Raw genomic sequence first — 22,611 nt, forward strand, 5'->3', positions numbered from 1 at the left:
CAGTGCCGTGCCCCGGAGTCCTGGGAAATGGCAGGGCTCCGGCTCCGGTGCTCCTCTCCTGCGGCGGTCTCAGGGAGCAGTGGGGTCGCTCAGAATTACAAGCCTGACCTCCACTCCGTCTGGACTGGGCCTCCGTCTGGGTTTCTCTTCCCGGAGCTCAGAGGCCAGCGTTCTGTTGATGGCACTTACTGTATCTTTTTAAGAATTATTTCTTTGAGGGGGGGAAGGGCAGAAAGGGAGGGAGAGAAAATCCTCAGCAGACTCCTGCTGAGCCCATGACCTGAGCTGAGACCAAGAGTTGGACGCGTAACCTACTGAGTCATCCAGGAGCCCCAGGATGACCTTATTGTCATAGCTTTATCAGGGTGTCATTTGCACGCCATAACTAGCACCTCTTCTAACGGCGCTGCTCCGTCATTTGTAGGCAGTTCACAGAGCTGTGTCCTGAATCGTGGAATGTTCCCCGGAATTCCCCGGTGCCCACCTGCTCCAACACTCCCTGTTCCAACCCACCCCAGGCAACCACTTTCTGTCCCTGGAGCTTCCCCTTTTCTGGACTTTTCATATCAATGGAGTCTTCGAACACGTGACCTCTCGCAGCTGCCTCCTCTGTCTGTGAGAGCGTGTTTTCAAGGTTCCGCCGTGCCGGAGCGGGCTACCCATGCTTGTTTTTCTTGCTGAGTCATTCCACTGTATGGACGTACCATGGACGCACCACGACGAGGATTCGTCTTCTTTGTTGAATTTTAAGAATTCCTTAATTTGGGATACCTGGTCCTCATTAGAGGGATGGTTTGCAATGTTTTTTTTTCCTCATTTGTTGCCTGTCTTTGAATTTTCATCATGAGGTTTTTGACTGCAAAAGTTTTAATTTTGATGAACTCTATGTATTCTCTGTGCTTTCGGTGTCATGTGTACGAAATCTCTGCTTGCCCCCATGCCAGAAATATAGTCTTTTATTTTCTTCTAAAAGTTTTCCGGGGGCACTTAGTTGGCTCATTAGGTTAAGTGTCTGCCTTCGGGTCAGGTCATGATCTCGGGGTCCTGGGATGGAGCCCCAGGCTGGGCTCCCTGCTCAGTGGGGAGTCTGCTTCTCTCTCTCTCTCTGCCCCTCCTCCCACTTGTGCTCTCTCCACCCTCCCCCAAATGAAGAAATAAAAACTGTCGTGCCATCGGGCGGTCTCGCTGGTTTGTGCTCGTCCTAGCCTCCTGTACCAGCTGCTTGTCTCGTGATCCCGCCCCTCACTGACCGCGTCCCTCACGGCACTGAAGTAGGATTTTGGAAACTCCAAGTGCAGCCGTTGAGTGGACGCTTGCCCCTTCAGCCGTGGCCGCGCTCGCCCGTGTGCTCTGGGGCCAGGCTGCAGGGCGCGTGCGTGTTTGCGATGGTCGCGTCTTCGGTGTCGTCCTCTAGTGCTCGTTTCGGCGCAGGCATTCAGACTGCAAGGTAGGGGCGTGCTCGGGGGAAAGAGGCCCTAGGGAGGCCCGCCGAACTCCGGGATCCGTGGGGGAACCCCGGGCCATGTGCTGGGAACACGGAGCCGCCTGCCCTCTCCCTGTGAGCAGGAGGGAAGCCAGTCGTGGATCAGGTCGTCCCGATTGGGGCAGAAGGCTCCAGCCACCTGCCAGCGGGAGGCAGCCTCGATGGGAGCCGACGTGCCGCCCACAGGAGGGAAGTGGGCAGGCTGCCAGGAGCAGAATGGAGGGACCCGGGTCCCTCTGCTGCTTTGCAGGAAAAACAAAATGCCGCTCCCTTCGCACTGCAGCCTTCCTCCTGATAACACTAGTCTTGGTCCTCTTTGGGCAAGAAACGTGTGCCGCCGTCTGGACCTTCCAAGCAGCAACGGCAGAGCTGTCCCCCACCCCAGTGCCCCCACAGTGGTGACAGCCTGATGAGCTGTCCCTCCGCCCCGACCCTCGCACTGAGGCCCCCCTTGTGAGTGAGCTGTCCTTCCCACTTACGGATGGGGAGCCATGTGCTGGGGAGTGCGGAAGGCCAGCGGGCCTGCCATGCTCTTAGCTTCCACATAGAGAAGGTTCTAGAACTATGGAGTAAAGGCCCATGGCTGGAGGATGGGGACATGGCCAGGATTTGCTCCCTGGAGCAGCCTCGGCTGCACTGTCCTCATACAGGGTCCCATTCTGGCCACTGCGGGAGGTCACATGGCAGCGCTGTCCACAGTGACGGCCCTCCTGCCGCCCCGTGGGTGTGATTTGTCACCCCTGCGCTGGGGTTAATTCCTCCTGGTCCCGCCCAAGCCCCGGCAGCTGCGCCAGGCACTCTGGGCTCCCCGCACGGGCCCCAGCTCCTGCTTCTCTGGGGATGGGTGGACAGCCATCCCAGGTCGCCCCTCCTCAGCAGTGGCCTGTGGTGGCTCTTTCCACAGCCCTGGCTTCCTGAGCCTCAGAAGCATGATTCTAGGGATCAGACGAGCAGGGGCCAGGTAAGTGGGGTGAAGGCAGGGTCACAGCCCGGGGCACTGGCTGTGAGCTGGGGAACAGGGGCTGCTGGGCAGGCTCACGCTGCACCTGGGCAATGCGTCGCTGACCGGGGCCTCATCCTCTTCCCCTCGGGGCTGCTCAGAGCAGCCAGGCTGCTTCTGTGGACTTGACGGGGTCACCCGGGTGGGTCTGACCCCCACCCGTCTGGTTTTAGCCTCAACCTCTCTTCTGATGTCCCACCTTCTGGCTCTGGGCTCACCTGTGTGTCCCACAATGACCCCCAGCTCCTGGCCAGCTGCTGCTCTCAAGACCCAGATTTAGTGAAAGGCGTCACCTCCCCCCGCCCAGCAGGATGCCTGGCAATCTTCCCTGCGTCCTCCCGCTTCCCCCACACTGCGGGAACAAGTCTTCCTCTCCTGCCTCTCCCTACCTCCCTGTTCCCACAGAGTAGCTCTGCGCGCTCCCTGCCCTGCTCTAGGTGAGGCTCCCTTGTCTTTCAGGCAGTTTCCATGCTGTCTCCCTGGCCCCCGCTGCACAGAGCCCATTCTCCTCCTGGAGCCGCAGCGGTTTCCGGGAACATAACCTTTGAGCCCCTCTGTGCTCTGCTCCCGCCCGCCCGTCCTCTCCAGCTCACCCCTCCCACTGCGGCCCCCCACCCTGTGTCCCACCCAGGGGGCTGCGGGCGTCCTGCACGCACTGTACAGGCCCGACTCCAAGGTTTTGCATGCACTGTGCCCTCTGCCAGGGCCACTCCCTCTCCCCTGCTTCCTGTCTGTCTTGTGCCCCTTGTGTTGGCCAGCGGCTGTGGGTCACAGCCAGCCAGTTCGTGCAGTGGCACACATGGTCACTGTTGGGCTGGCGGAAAGGGCTACTAAAGATGGCGAAAGTTCTCGCCACCAGACCTGAACTCGGACAGGAGAACAAAGACCCAAGCAGGAATCTGAGACCCCCGCCCCAGGCTCCTGTGGACCAATGGGACCCCGACGAGCAGGCGAGATATCCGAATAAGGGAAACTTGCCAAAAGACCCCCGAGTTCCCCCCCAAGACCCCTTAAAAGCCCCCTCCTCCCTGCCCTGGGCACGACTTCCCCACTCTGCTTTCCAGAGTTGTGGAACCTCGCCCGAGGGTGCCCACCTCCTCCCGGTGCAACTTTCTTGGCTCCCCTTCACCTGGGCCCTGAAACTTCACCGGAGAGAACCTTTAATAAACCTTGCCTTAGGGGCGCTTGGGTGGCTCAGTGGGTTAAAGCCTCTGCCTTCGGCTCAGGTCATGATCCCAGGGTCCTGGGATTGAGCCCAACATCTGACTCTCTGCTCAGCAGGAAGCCTGTCCCCCCCCCCACCCCGCTCTCTCTACCTGCCTCTCTGCCTACTTGTGATCTCTGTCTGTCAAATAAATAAATAAAATCTAAAAAAAAATAAATAAACCTTGCCCTACACCCACTTCGTCTGGTGTTGTGTTTATCTCGCCGGAAAAACTTTACAGTCATTGCCCTCAAGGGCCGCACACAAGAACACAGACATGACAAAGTTAGTTCAGAAAAGCCACTAAGTCAAGGGTAGCAACTACAAGGAGCAGCAATCATGAAGCCTGGCGTGGGGAAGGTCTGGTTTCAGGATGCTTTCACTATAATAGTACCGTCGCAGCCTGGACTTGTCACTGGAGTCAAATCCTGTGCCTGAGGGTCAGAAAGCTCCTACGTGTTCCGCCTGCCTCTCTGTGGCTCCCCCAGCCGTGCACTGCCCTGTGCTGCTTCCCAGCAGAGGTCGGCTTTACCCAAGGCCAGGAAGACGGGGTGGGTTTTCCTGAGTCCCCCACCCAGCTCCGCACCAGTGCTGCAGGAGAGGAGAAAGTTTTCCTCCACCCTCTTAAGTCCCTTCTCTGGGTCTGGAAATGGACTAAAACAGGTGAACAGGTGAAAAACAGGCAAAGTGTCTTGATTAATTTGTGGGAGCCTCACTCCCAAAACCATGGAGATCAGGAGAGGCGTCTACCTTTTAGACAAAGAAGCAATGGACATGTGAAGAATGGACAAACATTAGGCTTTGGTTTAGGGCTGGTAAATGGCACAGAAGTAACTAGGAGATAAGGGTGAATTTCAGCAGGTTTGTGCATACAGCCTTGGGGGCCCTATATTCCTTGGCTCTGGTGACAGCACTGTCCTCCCTGTGGTCCAGGGATTAAAGATCCTCATGGGACATTCTGACCTGCTTCTGGGTAGACGGGCTGATGGCTGAGGATCACAGGGACCTTCCTGCTTGTGCTCTCTGCAAAGTTTGTTCAACTTCTGTATTTCATGTATTAAGGTGCCATATTTGGAGTTGTGTGTCCTGCCCCTCACTGGCCTGCTGCTGTACTCAGTCTCTTTCTAGTATCCAGAACATTGAATGTGCTGCTGCGGAGACCTCCCAGCGTTGGGCCAGGCCCTTGTCCAGGGAGGCACCTGCCTCAAGAGAAGGGTTGCCCACGACTTCCCATGCAGGTGTCCCATGCTAAGGGCGGCTGCCCTTCTCCGGAGAGCGGGTGGGAGAGTGCAGGTTGTATTTCAAGAAATTGACTTCATTTCCCGAAAATGACTACCCAGTATCGCCATCATATAGGAGAGCCACCTTAGTGTTTTCGGGAAGGTCCATTCTTTTCCCAGAGTGGTCTTACCAGCCAAAGTCACTTCCGGACAGTTTAGATATAAACAAGAGATTATTCAAGAAGCTCTGCAGCAGAGAACATGAGGTGAACATTTTCAAGACCTCAGAGAGGCAGAGATTTCCCAAAATCAAAGTACAGTAACCATAGGAAGAAGCCAGTCCCTTACCAACGACTGAAATGAAGAACAGATTTTCCTTCTTCCAGTTCTGGATAGTGCACAGATCTGGGGCTCGATCCCCCCTTAGGCAGTTGGAAGGTGGACCTCCCAGGAAAACTGTCCCGGAGATGGCATGACGGCCTGGCCCTCCCTGCTCACGAGAAGGAGAACCTGCCAAAACGGGCAGCAGCCGGGAAGGAGGAGCCTTGTGCCCGCAGGGACGGCGAGCCGGGCTGGTGCTTCCATCCCAGGGCGGATCCAGCAGCTCCATTTCCTGCTCAGAGCCTGGAGGACCCACGGCCGCTACGTGAGATCTTCCTGTGACGAGGAAGGCGTTGTGCCTTTGGCCTCCTGGCTCACGGGAGCGCAGCTGGGGATGACCCCACCCTCGTAGCCCCCATCCGCCAGGGGTGCTGGGGTCCTAGCACGCTGTCCTGTCCACATCTTCGTCCTTATTCTCTGCAGAGGAGACGCACGGAGGGCAGGAGAGGGAGCCATGGGTGGAGAGCCCGGCGTGGCAAGTGCGGCACACACTAGGAGGCCCCTTGAGTGGATAGGGGCCCAATGTCGGGGCCGAGACCCCTGTTCCCGCGGGGACACCCTGGCCTGACCCCAGACACCATACAGCTGCTTCCTCTCAGGGCCCGCACACACCAGGACAAGGCAGAGAGCTGGAAGACACACCACACGCGGCCAACGCATCGCTCACCACCCAAGGCCAGAGAAAGCTTTCCCCGGCCTCCGGTCCCAACCAGGCTCCACATCACCGGGTCCCACAACAACACAGACCGAAAGCATGCAAGTCGGGGTGGGAGCGGATAGGCACGCGGGGACATGCATCAGTGATGCGGGAGCTCCCGGGGGAGGCTTCTGGCCCAGGAAACCCTCTGGAGGGAGCGCGGGTCCCTCTCAGACCAGCAGGTGTCTGGCCCGGGGACCAGCAGCCCTGGGGAGAACGGGAGGACACGGAGGTCCAGGGCAGGTCCCCGGAGAGAAGGGGGATGGGCACCCCTGTCTGGGACAACAGTGGGCAGCGCCCTTCCCAGGCCACAGGGCCACCCAGCACCTAGCAGTGCTCGACCTGGGACTCAGCCCGGAAACTCCGGCGCGGCGGCTCACGCCCGAAGGAGAGACCACGGAGAGACAGTGGGGCCAGCTGGGAATGGAACCGCGCTCGTGCCCAAGGACATGGACGCCATCCTCGGTCCCGTCCTCAGGAGAGCGTGTCCTGGAGCTCCTGTCCCAGCGTCGTCCGGGGCACGGGATGCGGGAAGCCCCTCCTGAGACGCCCTCCTGCCCCCCTGCTCCTGGGAACACTCAGAATGGTGGGAGGCGGCGGCGGACAGGATCCAGGATGACAGAGGGCCCAGGAGAAGGAAGGGCAGGACGGGGAGGCACAGATGCACGTGCCCTGAGCCACCGTCCAGGGTCCGGGCTGGGACGCCCTAGGACCTCCCTCCAAGCAGGACCCCTGATGGAGGTGCCGCACTTCTGTGCGTTCACGGCCTCCCTCCCAGATTCCGTCCGTCCGTCCGTCCGTCCCGCCCTCCAGACCTTCCTCTTCTTTCCCTCCCTCCTCCCTCCCCCTCCCCCAGCCTGACGCCCTCCCCCCTCCCTCGTCCAGCAGAGGATCTGAGACCCCAGCTGGGAACTGAGCACGGCGGCTTCATCCGGGAGCACCCCCCAACCACGTGGTCCCTGTCCCTGTGGCACTCACGGTCACTGTGGGAGCTGACGGGGGACAGTCCTCAGGCTGAGCAGCGGGATGGGCACCAGGAATCCGCTCCGGACCATGGGGCCGGCCGCACCCAGAGTGACAGAACGAGGCTTCGCACTGCCTCGGGACACATCGAGTCCTGAAAAGGGAGGCAAAGTCAGGATAGCCTCGACCTGACGCCCTGGGAGTCCTCCTGGCCCCCGGCCCTGGTTCCTCGATGCAACAAAGAGTGCCTCAGGCAGTGTGGACTGGGGGTTGGGGACACAAGTGTTCGGCCCCAGGGACAACATCGCAGCCAACATCCCCAGGGCCTCTGAGTTTCCCCAAGGGCCTCGGAGGTCCTCTGAGCCTTACGTCGTCCTCCTTGGGAAGCTCTGTCCTGTCGTCTTCCTTGTCTCCTGCCTCTTCTGGGACACTTCAGGGGCCTCCCCCGCCACGGCCGCCCTCGCCAGGACTCCCCTTGCCCCATGGCCGGACGCCTGCCTCCGGCGCTGGGCCCCCCATAAGCCCGGAGCACTGTGCGAGGCCTGTGCGCTCGCTCGGGGATCCCGAGGCATCTCCCGTGCAGGGCCCTGCACCTCCCTGCGCTGGGTGTCCTCGGACCGCCCTGGGAGGCCCGCCGGTGCCCGTAGCACAGGCAGGGAAGCGCGAGGCCAGAAGGTCCAGACGACCTGCTCCCGGTCCCAGCGTGTGCAGCCTGGGCCGAGGGTGCCCCCCCAGCAGGGGGGGGGCTGGGCCCGGGGAGCCTGAGGGAGGACGTGGCACAATGAGCCCAAAGGAGGGGAGGGAGCGCCGTGGGGGCCTTGACCTCAGGCCCACTGGGAGACCACGTCCCACCTGCACCGCTCTGTCCCCAGGGCAGAGGGTCGTCAGGATGTCCAGGCTCCCAGGCTGCATGGCTGGCAGCCACCGGCTGGCATGGGAGGAGGCACGGCTGGGGCAGGAGAGAGCCCTCCGCAGAGAGGAGGGGGCAGGCGCTCCCCCAGCAGCAGGTGCACGAGGGCGTGCGGTGCACGGGCCTCCACGGGACGGCAGAACGGCGCCACACCGGGTGCCCCAAGGCCGAGGCCCAGACCCTCTACAGCATTGGCCACCGCACCCTCGTCTCCACCAACACCCCCACTGTTCTGTGTCTTGGCTGCTTGCTGTCTTCGGACTTGACCTTCGATCCTGCCTTGTCGGAGCGGCTACCCTGCGTGGACTGAGGTCCTAAACAAGGGACAGAGAGGGCTGGGGGGGATCCATGACATCCCTCAGCCGGGGAGGGACCCGGCGTCCACCAGGCCCCAGCTCCCCCGTGGCTCAGTCTGGAGTCCTGCCCCGGCTTCCTCGGAAGCAGGAACCCCAGCCCCGTGAGTGTGCGCCCCACTCGCCACGCCGGGCTCTCCACCCATGGCCCCCTCTCCTGCCCTCCCTGCATCTCCTCTGCAGAGAACAAGGACGAAGATGTGGACGGGACAGCGTGGACGGGACCCCAGCACCCCCGGCGGATGGGGGCTACGAGGGGGGTCATCCCCAGCTGCGCTCCTGGGAGCCGGGAGCCCGAGGGCACAACGCCTTCCTCTGGGAAGCCTCAGAGCTCCTCAGGGAGCCTGATGGCTGGCCTCCTGCCCCACTTAGCTTGGGGGTAGCCGCTGGCCCCCACTGAGCTGGCTCCACCTCCTGCCTTGTCCCTCCTTGAAGGCGACTGATTCTCTTGCTGACGAGGTCCCCGGTCCACCACTGGTATTCCTTGAACTCCCCCAGATCAGGAATCTGGTCCAGCCCGGGGGCAGGGAAGGCAAAAGTCGACCCCTAGAAGAAGAGGAGGCTTGCTTGGGCCCCGGCTGTGAATCCAAGGGCATAACCTCAGGGTCCAGGTCTACATCTCCTCGGCCCCAAGACGTGGGAAGTCTTCGTCAACAGCCTCACGTGGCTGGTCACTTGTGAGGGCCTACCTGCTCCGCACCGTGGGGACAGCAGCTCCCCGCGGTCAGGCAGGTGTGCTGAGCCCCTCTGAGGTGGATTTTTATCGGCAGCCTCTGAAGCTACTTCCCTGGGTCCGCCCCATTCCTGGCAGATCAGTCAATGGCCCCACTGGGAAGGCGGGCACCACCTTGAGCCTGGGGATAGGTGTGGAGAGCCATGCAGCAGGAGCAAGGAGTCACGTACTAAGCAAGGCATGAGAGGCCAAGGCTGTAGATAGTTTGCCTAAGGAATGCGAGCAGATGCAGGGAGTCACGTACTAAGCGAGGCCTGAAGAGTGGGAGGAGTGAGAGATTAACCCAAGGACTGTGAGTGCATTCGCGGGTGACGTTTGATAGATACCAGGAGTCAAGGGAAAGGCGCATGATCTGTAGAACAAAGAAAACCTATGGAGTCACATACGTGCTCACGAGCACGATGCGTGCACATAGATAGTCCTTCTGATTGGTAGTTTTGTTAGTCGTGGTATACTCTGATTGGATATAGTTCGCACTTGGTGGAGATATACTTGGGGGTCTTAGACTGGGGGGGGTCCCCGGCTGAAGATTGTGAATAAAGAAGTTTGCCACTCACCTCGCCTACGGGTCGTTCTTGCGGGTCGAGAGCGACAGATAGGGACACTACACCCCCAGGCTCGAGTCAGGTCACCAGGGCAATTCCGTGACCGGGCAACGTGAGTGTGGGTTCCTGGCCGGACTCTGTGAGTCTGGTTCCCTCCAAGGATCCTGCAGGTAAGGGCTCCTTCGTGCAAGCCCAGCTCCTGCCCACAGCCTGGGTCACGTTTAGAGCCCTGGGGGGACATGTGAGGACAGCCCGTGTTTGTGTCGTGGGCAGTGCTGCGACAGAGCCACTCGTGCTGACCACGAGCCCTGGGCAGCGAGGCAGCGAGGCTCTGGCTGGTGATTGCAGTCCCGTCTCCAGGAACTGGAGGAGGATTCTGGGCCGAACCTATGCCCGTCTCAGTCCCTGCCCACGGGGCCCAATGCCTCTCTCAAGATGGCCTGGGGAAAGGGTCATCCAGGCCTCAGGACGATCCGAGGGCCTTGGGGAGCTCTCTGGAGGAAGGAAGCTCTGCCTGCTGCAGACCCTGCACCCCTGGGCTCTCATGACCACCCCCCCATGGCAATCCTGAAAGCTGATCTGTCCCCAGCCCCACCTTCCAGGGGCTCCAAGGAGCCAGACCACTTGCCTGTAGCCGTGCCTCGCATGCTCACGGGTCACCTGGGTCCCATGGCTTCACTGCTCAGGTCCTGCTCAGGGACCTGGGGTCCGGCACTGACTGCTGGGTCTGACCTTGTCGTCCCCCTCAGAGCCGCATCCTCTGAGGGACGCACGGGAGGATCCAGCCCGACTGGCGTAGCCTCGCGACCATCCACTGCACGTACGTGTCTCCCCTTCCACTTCTCCGGTTGGAGGGGGCTCCCCAGTAGCCTGCAGGTTGGGGTGCGCTGCCCCTTGACTCCCCGGGAGAGCGGCCCGGTGTCAGGGCTGTGTCTGTGCCAAGGGGGGTGGCAGCAGGGAGGAGCTGTCATCCGCGGTGACGCGAAGCCTGAGAGGGAGCCGGGGGTGTCCCTCGGTGGGCCCAGGAGAGCCCGTAAGGCTGCTGCATGCACGCACGGTCACATTCATCCCGAGGACGGGTCCCTGCCCCACTCTGCGCCGCACACGCACACACACCGTGATGTCCTTGGTCACTCCTGCCCCTGCCCCACTCTGCACCGCACACGCACACACACCGTGATGTCCTTGGTCACTCCTGCCTGCCGTCCCCACCCTCTGTCATCTCACGCGCTTACTTTCTGATAGCAAACACGTTCGTCCGATGGCGGCGTTCTGTGGCCGGAGCTGCTCATTCAGGATGTCAGCGTGGAGCTCCCTTTCCAGACGACGGGGGCAGCCACGGGGTCAGGACAGGGACATCATTCCTCCTGCACCCCAGGAGGCAGCCTGTGAGCCGGCTGGAGGGTCAACACGCCAAGGGCGCCGGTGCCCGCCACCCCGACCCAGGAAGTCCTGGCTCCCAGCCGTCCTTGTCTGCTGCCTGCTCCCGCACGACACCCTCCACCCGCCCGGCTCCCCCTTCCTCCCGGCACAGCGCGCGACCCGCTCGTCCTCCGGCCACCAGCGTTCTCTCCACCGAACACTTATTTATTTCAGAGAAACAGCACGAGCAGGGAGAACCGAGCGAGAGCAGGAGAGATTGCAAGCAGACTCCACGCTGACGGGGGAGCCTGATGGGGCCTTGATCCGAGAGCCCTGAGGTCCGGACCTGAGCCAAACCGAGAGTCGGCGGGCACCTGAGCCACGGAGCCACCCAGGGGGCCCCCAGCGGGCATCACGGTCTTAACACTTCCCGTGTGGCTGTTCGACTTTAGCTCTGACTTCGCTGCTCTTGCAGAGACTCAGGACGGCGCCCTCCCAGTCCCAGCCACGCCGGTCCCACCCTCTGCCCGTGGCGAGGCCGGTGCCAGCCTGGACTTGGGCTGCAGCAGCTCTGAGCTTCCTCCCTTCCAGGGGGGCTTTGGATGGACACCGACAGTCCCCAAGGCCACACTTTCCCGGCTCCTGTCCACACGGCAGGGGAAGGAGGAGCCAGGGAAGAGCCCCTCAACCCTCGCGCCCTCCACGCCTCGCCACCCCCCAGACTTGCGGGCAGCTTTGCGGCCTCCCAAGAGAAGGCGGGAACCCGGACCCGGTCAGCCCCTTCCAGGCTCGGAAGGACCCGGGCCTCCGTTCTCCTAACTCCCCCATCCGTCCCCCGGGGGCGCTGAGCCTTCCCAACCAGCTTGTGGGGGAGCCCACGGAGCCCCCGACCGCCGAGGAGCGCAGACCGAGCTCCCGCCGCCGGCCCACGAGCTGGGAGGGCAGCCCCCGGCCGCAGACTCATGCCAGGCTGGCCCGTTCCAGGTCCTGGCGCAGGATCCGGCCCATCCCGCGGGCCTCGTCCAGGCGCCCAACCCCACCCCCGACGCGGAGCCAGCGCGGGCTCCCACCGCAGGGCTGGGGCTGGGGGGCTGTGCACGGCGAGACCAGATCCAGCCCCGGCTCCAGGGACAGAGCCCGCACCGGCCCCGCCGCCTCTCCCGCTGCGGAGCCACACCCGGTGCCAGGGCCAGGACCAGCGTCTTCCTGTCCGCTCCGGGGAACGCACTCCTTTTCCTTCAGGTTTTGCTTTTTTTCTCTTTTCATGATTCGGGTATGTTATGTTTCAAACCTAATATAAAATAAACGGTATCTTTTTAACCATTTCCAAGTGTGCAATTCCCTGATATTAACTACCTTCCCCAGGCTGTGAACCATCTCCACCATCCAGACCCAGAACGTGTCATGCCCTGGAGAAAACCCCTGCGCCCACGGAGCGGTCCGTCACTGGCCAGCCCCCTCCCGCCCGTCCCGGTCAACCACGAGTCTGGCGCTGGGCCCGCTCATTTACCTGTGATGAATTTCTCATACAAGCAGTATCAGGCAGTATATACTCTGAGTATATACTCAGTCTTCCACTGAGTATAATGTTTTCCAAGGGACCGCGAGTACCAACACGTGGTTCCTGCTCTGGCTGAATGAACCCCCCCGTAGGAACACACCGCGACGTGTTGATCCACTCACCCGTGGACCGCACGGGGGCTGCTTTCCTCTTTCGGGTCTTGTCAGCAGGGCTGCTGGGAATACTTCTGTGCCGGCTTTGTTAGAGCGCCTGCGTTCAAGTCCTCGGTTTGGACGACCAGCGGAATGGGCTCAGTGAGGACACGATGCCTACCAGCTCGTGGACCTGCCACCCCTCGGCTCCTGTAGCTCCACCATGTTACGTCTCCCCCAGCGACGGTCCAGGGCTCCTGTTTCCCAGACTCCTCTGCAACACTGGTTCCTCCTGCTTGGTCCGGCTCGCCCCTCCGGGGTGGGGAAACGTGTGTCCCGGTGGTGTCGGGTTGCATTTCTGCACCATCTGGTGAGGGTCCCCTTCCCGTGTGCCTGCCGGGCTGTCTGGCTGTCTTCTTTGAGGAAATTATTTTGAGTGGGATTGTTCATGTTCTTAAATTGTAGGAATTCTCTGTACATTCTAGAGGCAAGGCCCTTATGAGATTTACGGTTTGCAAACATTCTACCACGCTTTGGGCTTCCTCACGTTCTCTTGAGAGTGTCCTTTCATTCACAAACGTTTTTTACAATACTGAAGCCCGATGTACCTGTTTTCTCTGTTGTCCTGCTTTGGCTGCCGTATTAGAGACACCGCTGCCAGGTCCAAAGGAATGAAGACGTGCCCCTAAGTGCTCTTGGTTTACTTCTGAAGTGCTCAGAGTTTCTGCTCTTAAAGTTTGTTCCTTGATCCCTTTGGAGTTCACTTTTTTACATGGTGTGAGGTCATGCTCTGACTTCATCTTTGCAGGTGGACATCTGGTTTCCTCACACTGGTTGTCGCAAACACTGTTCTTGCCTCCTTGAATGACCCTGGTATCCATGTTCGGAAACAAGTGGCCGCACACGGCTGTATTCCTGGATTCTCACTGGTCTTCCATTGGCCCATACGTGTCTGTCTTCTCTGCTCACACCTTCTCAGAAAATGTTATAATCTCACATAGAGGTGTCTTTTTTTACATTCTTTGGAGTTTTGCATAGAAGATGATGTCATTTATAAATAAACACTTTCTTCCATTCCATTTTAATAATTCACCTTGTATATTTTCTCTGACCAAATTTCAGTGACCCTATTGACATGAAGTGGTGGGAGCGGGCATCGCTGATTAATTTTGGATCTTAAGGAGAAAACTTTCAGCCTTTCACCACTGAGAATAATATACATATGAGCTTTTTAAATAAATAACCTTTATCCTACATTTTAAAGACTATTTATTTGAGAGGTTGGGGGGAAGAGAGAGAGAAAACGTGAAAGAAGAGACAGGAGAGGGAGAGAATCCGCAGCAGATTCCCTGCCGAGGGCAGAACCTGCCATGGGCTGGACCGCAGGACGCATGACATCACGACCTGAGCCCAAACCAGAAGCCAGACACTCACCCCGTGGAGCGACCCAGGCACCCTCCTTTATCACAACGTAATCTTCTATTTCTATTTTACCGTGAGCACCGATCATGAACAGGTTTGGATTTTGTCAAAGCGTATCCTAATCAATCGAGATGATCACGTTTCTTACTGATGGCGTTACGACATTAACTAGCAACGTTGAACAGCCTTGGCACTCCCGGTGTATGTCACCCTTGGTCATGATGCATCGTCCTTCCGATGTGCTGCTAGATTCTGTCTGCTGGAATTCCACTGAGGATTTTTTTATCTCTCTTCATAGTGGATTTTCACTAGCAGTTGTCTCTCCCTGTAACGTCTTTGTCAGTCTTTGGAAAAAGGACGATGTTGGCGTTCTAGGGTCATGGGAAGTGTTCCCTCCTCTTGTACTTTTTTCAGTTTCAGAAGGATTGCTATGATCTCTTCTTTAATGCACGGACAGATCACCGGTGAAAGCCTCAGGTTCTGGACTTTTATTGCTGTGAAGTTCTCGCTGCTGCTGAGGGAATTTACTCACTGGAGGTCTACTTGGGGTTTCCATTTCCCCCGGAGTCACTTCGGTAGTTTGCTTACTTCTCAGAATTACCAGCTTCATCTCAGTGAGCCTGTACGTTGGTCTAAAATGGTTCCATTTTGGTCTCTCTTGTGAATTTGGTAAATCTCTAAAAGAGAACCGATTTTTCGCTGATTTTCTTGAGCGCTCTTCTCCAATTATCTCTGTTCTAACCTTCCTAATTTTTTTGCTCTACTCACGTTAGGTTTCCTTAGATCTTCTTCTTCTACTGACCCAGAGGAAACGAATAACCACAAATACAAGTCAGCCTCGGGGCCACTGTCCAGGTCTGGGTTTTTGGGTGGATAAGCAGTTACAGACCCCCGTGGATCAGGCTACCTGGGCAACTCCTACCTCCACTGGCATTCCAGGCCACCCCCAGACCGTCACGTCAGCCTGATCCGCCCCTGCTGCCGGGCATGACGCCCAGCAACAGACTGCCCTGCTTCCCATGAACCATGCACGACCTTAGGCACCTTCTGTGCTCGACGAACAAGAAGACTGGCTGAATTCTGCCAAGGAGCACTGCCCACGGGCAGAAAGCCCTGCACGGCCCAGGGCACTGTCTTCTGTGCACTTCCTCACACCTTCCTGCGTGTGGGCCACTGCCACCTGGGCCCATAGGCACCCAAGAGCACCCACTCACCAAGGGCGTCTGCTCAGTGCAATGTCAGCCCGTCGACTCCACCACCAGACCCCGACACAGCAGCCAAGACCGAAAGGAGCCCCCACTCCACGTCCTGTGAGCAGCTCAGACGCAGCCCCTCCCCACCCAGCAGGGACACTGCCTCCCTACTTGGCTACACTCAGGCAGCTCCTCCAGCCCGACGTGGATGTGGAGGAGATCCACATGGGCCGCATCGCAGTGTCCCTGACGGCCAGGAAACGAAGGTGACTGTCCCACCCTTTCCCCCTGACAGATCCCTTCCTGGAGCCCGGGTCCCCACTGCACACCCACAAGGACCCAAGAAGCCTCAGTCTCCAGGAGCCTCTGGGCGAGATGCTGTATGGAGTGCCTGGCACAATCCAGTGTTTCTGACAGTCCTGCAACTCCTCTCATTCCGGAGTTGACCTCCCAGTCGTCCCTGGAGACCTCAGGCCCCATCACAGCCTCGGGCAGCAGCACCTCCCCCTCCTCAGCCTCCTCCAAATCAGTGGCAGCCTCGGGCTCCCACGAGCTCTGTGGCTCAGGGTCTGCAACCACAGCTCCTCGCTGCCACCCACCCAGCCGGGGGGGCGAAGTTGCTCCCCGTAGGCCTGGACGTGTGGACTGGCACCATGCCCAAGAGTGTCCTGCTCAGCTGGGCAGAAGGGGCGTCCCTTTGGTCCTCTCACTCAGACCTCTTGGGTACTGGCCGCTCTGGAACACCTACTGACCGGGAGCCATCTCTGGACCTTCCCGGCAGCATGCCCAGGCCTGGGAGGAGGCAGGCGACCCCCAGGGACCCCACTCTACACAGGAGGAAACTGAGGCAGCCTCCTCAGCCCTGGCGTTGTGATCCACGCTTGAGTGAGGGCAGTAACATGCCCACCAACCTCCCTCCAAATCTTGGATGAGTGGCTCTGATAAGACTGCCCGGATTGTGTCCCTTGAACCCCACATCCGGCAGGGACCCCGACTCCTTCCCCAACATCCAGAGAGCCCTGCGTGATGGGGTCCAGATGCCCTCCCCAGTGTGCACCCTTCACCCCACACCAGCTTCTACAGGGCGTTGCCCCCAGGGAGCCGGTCAGGAATGTGCCGCTCAGAGCCCCCTGCCGCCCCTCCCCACGGCCCCATCCCACATGGCCTAACCCCAAGGCTGCACTCCGAGGCTACTTCCTCGGGCTCCTCTGTAAACTCACGCTTTGGGTCAGATGGATCTGGGTTCAAACCCACAGCAGGGCCATGCCACAGCCCGGTGCCAGGCAAGCTCCTGTGGTAACATTGGGGACCCCAGGTTTCTACTTTGAAAATGGGGTCAGGGACTCCCACCTCAGGAGGGCCTGTTGGGGATTAAGGCGGGCACATGAAGGTGTTCAGGCGTGCTGGACTTGGGGAGAGGGGGGTGCTGCCAGGAAGACAGGGGGAGGGTCCCCAAGGAGGAAAAGGCGGCCTGGCCTCCTGCCTGCCCAGACGGGTCCCCTCCAGCTCCCCCTCCCCTGACCCCGCCCTGCACTGAGAGGAACACGGCAGAGGAACATGGGGTCAGGACAGCAGGGTGGGGGTTTGTGTCATTTCTCTCTAGTGCCCCGGTCTCCACGTCCACTCAGTCATCGCCCCCCGCCTAAGAGGAGGGGAGGGTCCCTGAGCAGGCAGTGGAGACGGGGACACAGGGACCCGCCCCGTAGGAGCCCCCCTGCCGCGCACGCCCTAGGAAGTCCCGCGCATGCGCTGTCTTCGGGTCCCTGCGCGCGCCCGCAAGGATCCACCTGCCACCGCCGACCGTTGGCGGGGGCGCCCTGCCCGCCCCAAACGGTCCTGCGCCGCGCCCGCCCCGAAGGTGGGATCCTCCAGTCCCGCTGAGCCCACTCGTCGAGTTCCTCGTCCAGCCCCTCCTGGGACAGGGGCAGACTGAGGGCAGCAGCGGCGGGGACTGGCCCGGACCCGACAGGTGAGCAGAGGCTCGAGGAACAGGGAGGGTTTCGGCCCCCCAGGCCCGGGCTGCCCCTTCCTGAGGGGTTTCCTTGGAAAATGCGCCCCTGAGATCCTGGGGGACTCTGCCCGCCGTTCCCATGTGGGGCCCGTTCCTCTGGGCATCCCGTGTGGGCACAGGTGCCCGGGCGCGCCCCTGCCGACGCACACAGACTCACTCCGCAGGTGGGGTCAAGGGAGAGTGGACCCCGGAGGTGGGGGAGGGGGAGAAGGGCGAGGTTGGAGGCAGCTGGGCTGTGGGGTGTGGGCGTTGTCTCTTGGGAACATACCCAGGGCCATGGTCTGGGGGTGGGGGACATGCCAGGCTGATGGCCAGGGGTCCCCAAGATACCCAAGGGGCTGCCACGGGCACCCCCATTCTACAGGCAGCCCCCATCCGGTTCACTAGGCTGAGATGCTCCGATGGACAATCTGTTGTCTTGCTTTATCCTGATGTCCGTAGGACGTGGTCTCAGGGACGCTGGCAGCGAGGGCCATTTCCTACACTGCAGACTGTGGGTCAGGTCTCACCCGGCTATTCTGGCCGTTTGCCTGGAGGGCTCCAAAGGTAAGACAGGGAGGCCCAGAGCCAGCCAGTCCCGCCAGACGCTGCTGTGATCCGACTGTGCAGCCGCAGTTCCCCTGCCCGCGTGTGTGCGTGTGTGAGTGTGCTTAAGAGGAATGTGGGGGGGCAGCAGGGGGCTCAGCCCGAGCAGGAGCAGGATGCTGAGGGGTCAGATGCCTGCTGGGTGGGTCATGTTCACAGCCCAGGTCAAGGCTGACTGGGTGGGATGGGGTGCAGGCTTCCCATCCGTCTCCCCAGGATTTATCCCGGGCGCTGTAGGTGTACGTGCCTGCATCCCAGGTGCAGGGCTGTGATCCGGGAACAGCAGGGGACTGGGTAAAGGACAGCAGGGATGGTGGGCAGGGCTGCGATGCCTCCGGGGCAGCTAGGGTCCCTTTCCGAGCCCCGCGGAAGCTGCACTGTTATCTGCTTCTGCACATGCTCCTAGTGGCGCAGTCTACCTGCTGGGTGCTCTAACCCAGTCCTTGCTCCTGATCCCAGCCCAGCCTGTGGAAGCTCCTCTGCGGGGGGACCCAGCACCGATCCATCCCCACAATCCCACAGGCACGCAGCCCCGACCTTCTCACCCTCGGGCTCGGCCTCCGCAGCTTCCAGTTTCGGAACTGCTGTCCAACCTACTACCAGTAGGGACAGTGACCTGAGCAGTGTCACAGGTTTTCCCAGGCAGTTCCTAGCACCTGCTCCTGGAGAGCCCCGTGTGCACACTCCCTGCACCCGGGAGAAGGAGCCGGGATCCGCCGGCCTCCTCCCAGTCTTCCTGAAGGACTCCTGCAACGGCAGAGACCAGTAGCCAGTCTGGAGGCATCACGCAGTGCCATTGGCTCCCCCAGGGACCCGGGGCAAAGGAGGGGGCCGCAGGCTGTGTGGACCATGCACAGCACCTCCGACGTGCCTGCGGCTATCCCTCGAGAGCCCAGCTGAACACACTTGGGTCCTGGCGACACTCACCTTGGGGTCGCCCACGCAACACTCCCCAACTAACAAGGACACACTGAGGCTGCCTGGCCTCTGGCCGCCCGCACCCTAGGGGTCCTCCTAATTTTCAGTGCAAAGGGGAGTGGAAACAGAACCCAGCCCCTCCAGCTCCTGACCTGGCCTCGGGATGCCCCAGCCCATCGGCCCCATGGCCATTTTGCAGACCCCCTGGCCATCAGCTTGGCAAGACGCCCCTCCTCGTATTCTGCATGCTGAGCATGTTGCCAGGACAGACGGAGAACAGAGACACATAGACACACAGAGAATGAAGGAATCCATGAGAGGGAACCAAGAGAAGTCCCAGACTTCCCTCCATCGGCTGGGAAATGACATCCCATCATTTCGCCCCATTCTCTTCCAGAGAGCGCAGTCACACGGGCCATCCAGCCTGGGGGGAGGGAGTCCACAGGGACGTGTGCGCAGGAGTCGGGAATGCCCGGGAACCACTGTAGGGATGGCCCAGCCTATGGCACAGGCGAGGCCCTGGGACCGGGACATACACCTAATAGGAGCCCCTGGAAGTCTGTGTCACCAGGGGACAAGGTCAGAAAGTAAATGGCAGCCTTCCCCATTGGGTCCGGGACATGGGCAGCAGGGGAGTGGCTTTGCCTGGACCTCAGAGCAGACCCAGGCCCCTCTGAGCTGTGTTGCATACCCAGCCCAGCCCCTGCTCCCCCTCGCATTGCCAAGTATGTGCACCAGCCTCCTGTGACAGCAGGGACGGGTCGTCTGTAGAGTGCTTCCCCAGATGGCGTCCCGAGAAGTAGAAGCCAGAAAACCCCACTGCGCAGATAGAGAGCCTGGGGAGGCCCTGGGAGGCACAGGTCTGTTCAGGGTCACAGTCCCGGGTAGAAGCAGGAACCCGGACTGAACCCAGCTCTCTGTCCTCAAAGCGAGGACAATGGTTGCATCAGGACTCACAGGGGACGTGGGTGGGCTGTGTGGGTGCCACTGTATGGACGGGGCATGGGGTGGAGGGTGAGCCCCGAGCAGCTGGGGGAGGGGCCCTCGGGGGCTCTGCTGGGAGGAGGAAGTCGGGGCAGGGGTCCCCAGGAGCGGTGACCTCACTTCCCTGACCACAGAGCCCAACAGAATTGGAACCCGCGTCACCAGACACTCACCTACCAGGGACAGCCCCCTCCCAGCTCATCGCTTCGGACATCGTCCAACAAACAAGATGTTTGCGTGTTGCATCCCCAACTCGGAACGGTGCAGGCAGAGGACTGCGCGCCCGGCAAGCACTTCCCCTCGCTCAGGAGGTCGTTTCAGGACTGCCAGACACCTCTGGGCATTGTCAGGAAGGACCAAACAGTGACACCAGGAGGCCAGAGCCGGTCACCCAACCCCACACGCTTTGATTGATCTGAGTAGTCCCAGGTACCCCACCCCCACGTGAGTCGGCGTGTGTGCATGTGCGTGTGCATGCATGTGTGTGGAAGGGGGACTCACGTGGGCTGGGGCCTGCCCGAACAGGAGCAGGGGGATGACGGGTCAGATGCCTGTTGGGAGGGTCATGTTCAAGGTCAAGGCTGGCTGGGTGGGACAAGGTGTGGGGGCTACGCACTTCTGCCCAGGGTTTATCCCGAGAGCCTTGCAGGTGTGGGTCACTGTCCTTGGTGTAGGGCTGGGCTCCAAAGTTCTGTGTCTGATGTGGGAGCAGCAGGGGGACCGGGCAGGAGCACAGTGGGGTCGGCCGGGCAGGGCTGTGACGCATCCAGGCCGGCGACCGGTCCCTGTCTTTGCAGAAGGCCACAGATGACAAGAGGAGGCTGGCGGACATGACGTCTTCCCTGACAGAGGGACTTAGCGCTCAGGGCTCCTCTGGAGCAGGAATGGGGGACAGCCTGGGAAAGCCTTCTCCACCTCCGAGGCCACTGTCCCCAGTGGTAGAATGTTGGACAGCGGTCCAGGCCCGGAGCCCACGGAAGCTGAGCCCGAGGGTGAGAAGGCCGGGGCTGGGTGCCTGGGGTTGTGTGGGGATGGGTCGGTGCTGGACCCCGCAGGAAGGACCCCCAGAGGCTGGTATGGAGGCAGTACGGGTCCCCCTCAGACTGGCAGGTCTGGCCTGAGCACCAGCAGCCCTGGGGAGAACATGAGGACACAGAGGTCCAATGCAGGTCCCCCGGAGAGAAGGGGGACGGGCACCCCTGTCTGGGACAACGGTGGGCAGCGCCCTTCCCAAGCCGCAGGGGCACCCATCACCTAGCAGTGCTCATCCTGGGATTCACCCTGGAAACTGGCGCGGTTCTTCACAAATGTATGGTCAGGAGTGCTCAGCCCAGCGGTGGTGGGGACAGCAGGGAACGGAACGGCGCTGATGCCCGAGGAGGACGGATCCACTGCCGCCTCCGAACACAGCCGCCCCCACCACCACATTCTTTCTTTCTGGGAGCCACACCCTTAAGGACAGCCTCTGGCCGCAAGGTCCTCCATCTGCCCTGGTGATAGGTGGTGACACACACCTGTCCGCCCATATCCTCCTCCTGGGGCTCTGAGAACAGGCGTCACCGGACACGGGCTTGTGGCGAAGGACTGTGTCTGCTGGTGTCTGCTGTGTCTGTCCTCATGTCCCTGGAATAAACCACTTCTTGTCCATGGGACTTGTGTCCTTTCCTTCAGTCTCTGGGCTCCTTCGGCCTTTGGGGGTCACTGTGCACGCAGCCCCTTCTGGGAAGAAGGCGGACATGCCTGGGGCTCTGGAGCAGGCTTTGGGGCTCTCGCTGCTTCTGCCGCCGCATCTGCCCAGGAGTGTTTGCCAGCCCTGGGCCAACAGCCAGTTCTGCATCCTGAGACGATGCCGAAGCAGCAGGAGGAGAGAAGGTCGCCAGCCTGACCGCCTGGCCCTGTGCCTTCGCAAAGGGAACAGCCCACGGCCTTCCGGTCAGCGTTGAGCCGGGTGGAGAACTGGCTCCCACTCTCGGGCTCTGACCCGGGCGCTGGAGCCGCGCTGGCGGCGGGAACGGGTGCGCAGCGGGCTGTCCTCGGGAAGGGACGCCAGCGCTTGCTTTTCCAGGCTCTCGTCTGTGGGGACCCGGCTCGGCCTCTAGAGCTGCTTCCATGGCTGGCTCGAGTCCCGCTCCAGGACAAGTTCTAGGGCAGGACGTGGTTCTAGATCTTGACTGACTGCAGGCAGAGCTCGCCGACCCTCTTCCCTGGGGTCAACGTGAGTGGGTCACAATCCTTCACGCTTGACATCCTCACAGGAGGTTGGGGTGCCAGCCCCAGGACGCTGGATGACAGAGACTGTAACCACATGTGCACAATCTCACGTAACATTTTGACTCCCATGAATTTCTTATCCAAAATTGAGGATTGCACCTAAAACTCTGGAATTTGGATTTCTCTTTAAAATCAAATCGGGGGGCGGGGGGCGCCTGGGTGGCTCAGTGGGTTAAGCTGCTGCCTTCTGCTCAGGTCATGATCTCAGGGTCTGGGGATTAAGCCCGCATTGGGCTCTCTGCTCAGTGGGGAGCCTGCTTCCCCCTCTCTCTCTGTCTGCCTCGCTGTCTACTTGTGATTCCTTGCTCTCTTGTCAAACAGAGAAAGAAAATATTAAATAAATCAAATCAAATCAAGTCTGGTGCGGTGCCAGGGTGGCTCAGTCTCAGAGTCCCCGGATCCTGCCCCGCATCGGATCCCTGCACAGCGGGGAATCGGCTTCTCCCTCTGCCCCTCCCCCATGTCATTCCCTCCCTCTAAATTAAATAAATAAATGCATTTTCAAAAGAAAGAAATAAAAATAACATAAAATCACGTCTGGCCACAGGGAGCCGGCCCTCCCAGGCCGCACCGTTGCCGGGAGCTGAGTCCGGACTGGTCTGCACGCTCCCCACAGTCCCTACTTACCTTCAGGCCTCCTTTGGAGGACACACTGTGCACCTTGGAATGGGACCCCTGCTCAGAGAGCATTCTCTGGGCCCGAGCCCCTGCAGAAGCACAGGA

At 60.5% G+C, this 22,611-nt stretch overlaps 3 long non-coding RNA genes across 4 annotated transcripts; 1 reads left to right on the plus strand and 2 right to left on the minus strand.

Moving 5' to 3' along the window:
* Nucleotides 1–5,059: 5,059 nt before the first annotated feature.
* On the minus strand, nt 5,060–5,862 carry LOC116570349. The gene is made up of 2 exons (XR_004277407.1): nt 5,256–5,862; nt 5,060–5,154 (listed from the first exon to the last, which is right to left on the minus strand). It is a non-coding gene; the product is annotated as an uncharacterized LOC116570349 (long non-coding RNA).
* A 1,107-nt stretch (nt 5,863–6,969) lies between these two features.
* On the minus strand, nt 6,970–16,474 carry LOC116570348. Of its 2 annotated transcripts, none has more exons than XR_004277404.1 (3): nt 16,340–16,474; nt 10,725–10,856; nt 6,970–7,102 (listed from the first exon to the last, which is right to left on the minus strand). It is a non-coding gene; the product is annotated as an uncharacterized LOC116570348 (long non-coding RNA). The 2 variants fall into 2 exon arrangements; XR_004277405.1 differs by lacking the exon at nt 6,970–7,102 and adding an exon at nt 10,223–10,422.
* Nucleotides 16,475–16,914: 440 nt separating this feature from the next.
* Nucleotides 16,915–21,002, plus strand: LOC116570347. Its single transcript, XR_004277403.1, has 4 exons — nt 16,915–17,088; nt 17,572–17,676; nt 19,752–20,046; nt 20,415–21,002. It is a non-coding gene; the product is annotated as an uncharacterized LOC116570347 (long non-coding RNA).
* Nucleotides 21,003–22,611: the final 1,609 nt, after the last annotated feature.

This window comes from Mustela erminea, chromosome 12, assembly GCF_009829155.1.
Source record: "Mustela erminea isolate mMusErm1 chromosome 12, mMusErm1.Pri, whole genome shotgun sequence".
Taxonomy (NCBI): domain Eukaryota; kingdom Metazoa; phylum Chordata; class Mammalia; order Carnivora; family Mustelidae; genus Mustela; species Mustela erminea.